General features: G+C 35.3%; 1 non-coding gene across 1 annotated transcript; it reads left to right on the top strand.

The window, feature by feature from the left end:
* Window positions 1–3,058: 3,058 nt before the first annotated feature.
* On the top strand, window positions 3,059–3,165 carry LOC121218000 (small nucleolar RNA R71). The gene has a single exon (XR_005914273.1). It is a non-coding gene; the product is annotated as a small nucleolar RNA R71 (small nucleolar RNA).
* The last annotated feature ends 5,323 nt before the right edge of the window (window positions 3,166–8,488 follow it).

Genomic DNA, 8,488 nt, shown 5'->3' with positions numbered 1-8,488 from the left:
CATACATATCTTTAGTGAATATTTACGGAGTTATCTTGAAAGTGAATTGGAATTTAGTTAGGTGGTTTTGTGGAAATAAGGTTTTAATTTAAGTACAGGGACTAAATTAAATAAGTGATAAAAGTAGTAATTAATATTAAATTACATGGTGGGGCTAGAGTAAGGGACTTATTAAATAACTAGACCATTATTTATATAAGTTGTTGATAGTGGATGATTATGATTGATATTATTCATTATATGTTTACTATATTATAACATTTAAGCTAGTAAATCATGTTAAAATAAATGTGAAAATGAAATAATAAAATATAGGAAACAAATAGCTTAGTGGGAAAGGGAAAAAATTTAAACTTCATTTTCTTTGCATGCCAAACTTGGGAAGGAAAAGAAGCATATTTTGGCCACTGATCTTTAGCCTTTGAAGCTCAAATTGTTTGGTATACTTTGGTCCTTTTTACATAAATTTTATGTTTTTGGAACCTTAAGATCATAAGTTAGCTTGCCCATTTTAGAATTTTTAGAATTTTTGAAATTATGGAAGTTGCCATCATAGAGAAATTTAAGGTTTTGGTGTTGTTTTGATAGATTTTAAGGTTGGAAGTTAAATGAGACTACTTTGTAGAGTCAATTAATGAAATTGTGCATTAGGGACTAAATTATAAAAAAAGTCAAAATTAGGGGTTCAATTGAGAAATAGGAAGTCCTATAGGGACTCTAGGAAAATTCAGTCTAATGTCGGGAGGATTTATGATAAATTATGTTAGTACCAGTTTCGAGGATTAAATTGAAATTTATGTTAAAGTAGTATAAATTTTGTAAGTAAATATGAATTGGTTTGTAAAATGTTAATTAATTATATCTATTTAATTCGTACCTAATGTCGAATCGAAAACTTTGAGTAAGAAAGGAAAAGGCAAGGTTGTTGACGAATAAATTTAAATTTACAGTGTGTGATTCTATAATTCAAACTGTTTTTATTGTTGCATTGAACATTTCATTATATGGTGTGTTATAAGGTAAGCTACAAGGTTGATTTAGTGTGATATGTATTGAAATGGTTGAATTGGGTAGTTGTGCTTAGGATTGTATTGAGTATTATTGGAAAATGAAATTGATTATGTTATGGAAAGAAAATATGTTGCTATGAGCATTTATATACTTATGATTGAATTATTTGAATTGATGAAATTATATTTTAAAATTGATGAATTGAATTATCAATTGAACCGAGAATTATGTTACCCTATTAAGTTTTCGAGAAGGGTCAGGTATAATTGGCATGCCATAGGCTAAGAAGAGTTCAAGGTTTTACGACTACGCGTCAGGGAGTGTTGGACACCCTATTTGTCATTTTTACCGACCAAAGTAGGGCGCAATTTGTTTCTACGGATTATTCTATTAGAAATTAGGTGCCACAGTTGGTGTGTTGGTTGGATTTGTGTATCTGAATCTGAGTCATGTTAATAGGGGAAAATAAAAAGAAAGTGATGAAATTTGAAATGGTAATGGAAATAAAGATGGATGTGAATTTTTGTATATTTTATAATGAATGTATAAAATGGAAATATGATGATTCATGAAATTTCTTATATTTGAATTGAATAATGAGTTATAAAAGATGAATGAAGCAATATATGTTTCCTTAAATTACTTGAATTACATTTTAGTTAGGTAATTAAATATCTTATACCATGTTTAAATACTCAGATTATGGAAGCATCACTGAGTTATACTCAGCATACATTTTTTTTCTTGTGTGCCGGTTAGGTACCTAGTAGATCTATCATCGACTAAGCATCCAGTAATGATCCCGACTTCAAATGTTGGTGAACGGTCTTTTTATTGGTTTTAGCATGTACCTAGGTTATAATATGATAGTTTTGGTTATTTTTATATCTTGGTGGTATTTTGTGGTATGGTAATGATGTGTTTTTGGTTGATAGGCTTTATTTTAGATTTGGTAATTTTATGGTTATAAAATGTATGAAATGTTTATACGGTAGTTAACTTATAATGTAGACATATTTGGTTGCCTTGTTTTGGTGGTATGGTATTTAGTACTTTGGAAGCATTACTGTGGATGGACCAATTTAGATATGATAATGATGTTTTAGATGAATGTTTAATGTATATGTATATACTTTGTTGTGTCAATGAAGGCACATTGGTTAGACACATAAATGGTAGGAAATAGGTATGTTTTAGTCTCAATTATAGGTGTTTGAAAGCATGTTTATAGCTGGTTATTGTTTGAATTGGTACCTAAGGAATTGATATTGAAATGTCTTGTTTTGGAAGCAAATTTTAGGTACACACCACCTGAGACATGGGCTGTCACACGGTCTACAACATGGCCGTGTGACCCAACATTGAATGCACACACAGTTTGGCACACAGCCTGTGACACGACCATGTGGCCCTAATTCAAATATCCACATGGGTAAACACACGGGCAGGCACACAGGCTGGGACACGGCCATGTGTCTAGAAGTTCTAATGGCCACACGATCTGGGCTATGTCACACGGCCTGACCACACGGCCGTGTGACCCCTGCTTCCAAAGTTTTCAACTTTTTCAAAATTTTTTGTTTCGTTCAAAAATGATCCCCGAACCCTAAACGTTCCCAAATTATTTTTAGGGCCTCATAGGCCCGATTTAAGGCCTTTAAGTGCATTTTATTATAGATAAAATATGTTTTTGATTATTGTAGTTATAATTGATTAATTGTTTCTATTCATATTTAAATGTTTCTTATTGTACTGTACTACTTCATAACCCTAATCTAATAACGGAGACAGGTTAGTGGTGTTATAGAACTCATCTTTAATTAATTAAGCCTTTCAAGGATTTGTTGGTACTTGTCCACACTACCAATAGTGTTCACTGCTAATTGTTTGGCCCAATATGTGAATCGTTCAGCCGGCCACATGTAAGAGATGACATGCCTCGACGTAGGTATTTGACATGAATGCTCCTATGGATGCTTGATCAAGACTAGAGCATAAGTTTTCGTCAAGTCTATTGTAGAAGACATAAAGTTACAACCAATCTTGTAAACCATGATATGGAAACTTACACAAAATTAACTTAAAGCGCTCCCATGCCTCATATAATTACTCTCCTTCCAATTGTCGAAAACTAATAATATCCATAAGAAGTTTCATGGTCTTGCTCGGGGGAAAGTACTTTTCCCAAGTGTTGATGGAATCTATTGGTTGCGAATCTAACCATGTAAAAGCATTATTAGTAATAGAGAAAGGGAATAACTGAAGATAAATAGCGTTATTGGATACCCCATTATACTTGAAAGTATCACAAATGGTTAGAAATCACTTAAGGTGTTAGTTTTGATCCTCATTCATTGACCCTCAAAATTGAAGAACCAACTACATTATCTAGATCATGGTCAGTTTTATTTTGAAATTTTTAGCATTAATCATCGGGAGATTAATGCTACCTCGAACTGCATCTAATTTAGGCATCGCATAGTCGCGTAAAGTTCATTTCTCTATGGGTAGGTGTGCTGGTTGTTGAATCTCTCCTTGCGGATTCTCAATAGGTTACACTCTTTGTGGAGGTGGGACGTCTCTAGGGTGTTATGCCCTCCTCATGTGTGTGATGATACATTCCAGTTCCGACTTAAATGGTAAGACACCGTTACCACCTCAAGTCATACAATTCCTCCTACAAGCACAAAAAGGTGAAGAAAATTAATTAAAAATTGCAAAAAAAATAAACACAAATAGAAAACAAGGTCGTATCTATAAATCTTACTTTTTCTACTTATCTCTACCTAAAAGTGTACACTAAAAATTACTCAATCTTACACCATCTCCTCAACAACGGTGCCAATAACTTAACCGACATCGCACATGTGCGATAAAACAATGAATTTATAAAACAAATTTTAAAGCCCAATTTTACTACAAGCATACATGTCAATTGTAATATTTATAGTGTTACAATGAAACACTGGAGTATTCCAAGAATTGAACCCAAGAGAGATGGAAATTGAGCAATAGTTAGCACACACTAGAGAGTCTAAGTGGCTACTTATATGATTTTATAGTACGACAATTCATATCAAGAAAAGATTGCAAGAACATTAAATATGCTACTCAAAAGACTAAATTGCAAAGAATATAAAACTAAGGGAATATTTAGTAAATAACTAAAAGTGGTTGGTTGATTTCAATGTGGTTCACTGATCCTCGAATAATGGACTTAAATTGCGTAAATTACTAAGTGGCTCCATTTTATCTTCCGATCTCAATTTTATCGACTTAGAAAAATTAGCTCCAATTTATCTTTTGATCTCACTATTTAATCAGGGACTAATGAACGGGTGCATGAAAAGATTACCTTCTTGTCTCACTTGCCTCGATTTTCCCTCAGGGGCATCACTTTCTAAGTTTTTAGGTCAATTCGATTTAGTCAAATTTATCATAATTCAGTAATTTGTCCAAAGATTCCAGTTTACCTATATCTCCATCAACCAACCCCTTTTGAGGTTTAGCTACTCATGCTAAAACTAAAAGAAATGAAAATGGAAATGGAAAACAAACAACCATGAAATTAAAACTTAAGAAAAATATGAAAGTTGAGATTTTTATGAAGAAAACTTAAATAACCTGAAACTAAAAGCATTTTAAAAGAAAATTTAAAACAATATACATAAAATGAACAAGTTTTACCATATTTAAAGTAAAATAAACCGAAATACATTAAACTAAAGCTTAAAGTGTCTTGAAACCAAGGTACAAGAACTAAAAGTGTAAATAAACCTTAGCTACAGTGCAAAAAAAAAAGCCTAGAAAAAGTAAATGCAGAAAAAGAGAGAGTCTAAACTAAGGAAGAAGAAGAGAAAATGAAATGCCTAGAAAAAATGCAGAAAAACTAAGAGAAACCTAGAGAAAATTAAACCTAAAACTAAGATAATGTGTTTGTCTCTCCTCTTTAGGAAATTTTGGTTGTTTTAAGCTATCTTTTGATGCTTTTTCGCTGCCAAAAATTCCCCTACACGGACCTTAGGTGATTGCTAGACTGGGTGGACAAAGATTACCCTTTTCGTCCAAGCTTTTCCCCCTGACGAAGGTTGTGTCGTGATACCCAAAAGTGGATATCACGACACTTCGTGCAGTGTCGGGCCTTGGGTCACCTTTGAAGGGTGGATATCGCGATACCACTTAAAGGAGTCTTCAATCTTCTATATTGTTAGAGATATCATGATTCTAAGGTGTGGATATCACGATACCCCTTCCTTTTGTGTTGTTCTCATTGTTTTTTGACCATTAACACATCCCTACACCACTCAACCACATGTTAGGCCTCCCAATGACACTATTGGCCAAATTGGGTCACATAATGGGAAAAAATAAGACATTTTCACTTATTAACTAAAAATATAAAAATAAAAAATACTAAATATGCTATTTTTCTTGAGAAAAAACTACTTAAGTATACCGGAAGAGCCTAATTTGCCACATCAATTTTTGGTAGATTACAAAGCTCGAATGGCATTAGATTAATGAACTTAGCGTTGGGAATGGATCCTCAAATAGTCAAGCCCACTAGTGAAGCATGGCCTTATGGTGCTTCTGATGAGTTGGCCCAATCATTAGTGAGGAAAAAAAAAGGGCCTTTCGTCCCACAAGGTCATACCTCTTTCATTCTTATCCCCTAAACATTTGAACTTGAGGGTATCTAGTCTCACCATGTACATATTAATCCTAGTACTGACTCTTAGTTTTTCATTTTAGGCTTTCCATCTCCCCTTAACTCTTTCTAACATCCTCCTCACATGCATGTAGAGGCATTTATGGAAATTGCAAAAGTAGTTTCAGTGGTGGTTGATAATCTGGTGCGGGTGATTAGTAGTCACTATAAAAGGGAAAAACTAGTAGGTGAGTCCTCCAACGTCGGGGAAAAGAGTGAAGTTGGTTTAGGTTGCCAAAAATCTAGGAAAGAACATTTAGTCCTAGAGAGGGAATCCCTCGTCTCTCCCCCAATAGCCTCCATCCTTCCCACTAGGCCAGGTACTTATGAAACCCCCTCCCAACACCTATTGATGTCTCAACCTGGGGCTCTAGTCTGGGTTACTACTATCTCCACTTCACCCACTTCCCCAATCAGCTATTGATTTTACCCTTTCCTCGAGCGAGGTACAAACCTTCATCCTTGGAGAAGGTATATTGGCAAAGATCAATATCCCTTTTCCCACTCATGATTCATCAAAAACATGATAGGGTCTTGTCTCTGAAATTGAAATTATTAACCTACCCCTCTTCTTCTTTCAAGGTCATTCACAAGCCCACCCTTGCTGAGTTGGCAAGCTCTTGCGCAATAATAGCTGCGGAGTGGAAACTTATGAGTTGGAATCTCTTACAGGCCTTTAGAGAGATTGAGGCCAATCGAACCAATTCAGAAAGGACCATCCTTTTGAGAGAACAATCACTTGCCAAAGTTTGCCAATCCTATGATGCCATTGTTCTCCAAAATCATGAACTTGCTCAATCTGTCTCTGCATGTGAAGCTAAATGCCAAGCCTCGATAGCTTGAGAGAAAGAGTCAGAGGAAAAATTTTGTCATTTAGAGGCCCTGTAAAGACAACACCTCACTGATTTCGAGCAAATACAGAATATGAACAACACGGCTCTATAAAAATTTGTGGTGGATACTAATAAAGGTATTAAGGCACATTTTCCAGTTTTAAAGTCCAACTTGATAATGCCTTTACAAATGGTTATGGGTCCCTTCGATCTACGCCACATGAACTTTAAATGATCGTGGCCTTTTGTCAAGACTAACCTTGGCTTCGATGTCCTAAATCCTAAAGGGGCTGTATGAAGGAAAATTTAAAAGAAATGGAAGGAGTCCGGTGAACTCTTCTATGACCACGATTCAAACACATTTGACTCAGATTCCTCGAGTGGCACCGCCTTCGAAGATGAAACCTTCGACGATGCCTCCACCTTTTTAGCCCAAAGGGAAATTAACACAAGGGAAACGACTGGTCTGGTGGTTGGGGATTTTACTTAATCCTTTCTTGTTCTTGGATTGATCTTTCTAAAGTAATGGAAACTCTCATCGTTTCCTTATTATTCAACATTACACTTATCACCATCCTAACTATAATTCACCAAACCTGCACTCATTCACATCACATTTACTTTCTTATAACAAGTCTCAAGGGACTAAGCCAAATCTACTGTAATACGTATGTAAAGGCTACTCCTTAACTTCCTACGTTTAGAGGATTGACTAAATTAAAAATCTAATACCACTCAATTTGTAACACGCTATACCCGACCCGATTGTATGATCTAGGTACCAAATGCTACACCAAACCGAATGAGTTAAACGATACTTCAATTTCGAATTTAATTACATGCTTTAATAACTCAAAATTTTAAGGGTCTAAATAAAACAAAACTCGTACACAACTAGTGGGTAATCCTTACAACCCTAATTCCAACATATACTAATAATCTTTAGATTTATACTCGGATACGAACATAATCGACTTAAAACCTAAGGCAAGGCCTCTATGGGTGCCCCCTATATACTTGAATAGTTACAGTGTACCACTTATCCTGGTGAAAACTGGCTTGGTCCCTCTTGATGCCCATACCTTTACCTAATCCTGTATTCAAGCAACAATTTCATAAGTTCAAAAGAACTTAGTGAGATCTACACATAGCTTGCATAAATATTTTCATAATTCTTGAGAAAATAAAAATCTAGCTTAAAGTCAAACTCCCTAGTTTTCGTAGGAGAATTTGCCAACTCAGTTGGCAAGGCAAGTGCCATCATTACCCTGAGCTATCCATTGGTGGATAGGATCCTTTATACTCATAGTTATTACTACAAACTAGCGATACTCAACATTTTTCAATACATTGAAATGCGAGTCTTTTCCAAAACACAATCTCTACTTAACATTCTCTTCTCCCCAGGTCACTAATGCTTATAGTGTAGCCTTTACAATACTCACTTTTTAAGTCCTTTCCTTATGGGGGTTTCATTGAACTTATGGCTCTAGCCTAGGGTAAATCATCAAAATCATTATCAGTTTTCATGGTCCTGAAGGACTCCCACCCTTCACCAGCCTTGGCGGATTCCACTAGTCATTCACCGTTGGGCTGGCACTTTCTTCCTAGAAGACTCTAGTATTTTTTTCCCAAAATCACGCCTACTTGGTGGTTGACCTACTGTTTAGCCTAATTCCACATCCCCTTAAATAGTGTGGTATTCGCACCTCCCTTGGTGGTCTCGAACTGAACATAATATGTATACCTTCCTACTTTAGGACTCACTTTCTATTTTTGGCTTTGTTAGTTTGAGTCATTTTCTGAACCACTCTTATCATCGCCTTTGGTGAATTCTCTATTGGTATACTAATTTGCGGACTTTCCCGGTGTAACCTTGTGTTTTCTGTCTCAGTTAACTATCTAGTGTTTACTGTCCCGATAGAATACCTCTTGG

This window comes from Gossypium hirsutum, chromosome D05 (assembly GCF_007990345.1).
Source record: "Gossypium hirsutum isolate 1008001.06 chromosome D05, Gossypium_hirsutum_v2.1, whole genome shotgun sequence".
NCBI classification, from domain to species: Eukaryota; Viridiplantae; Streptophyta; class Magnoliopsida; order Malvales; family Malvaceae; genus Gossypium; species Gossypium hirsutum.
This window is presented reverse-complemented; position numbering and strand designations above follow the sequence as displayed.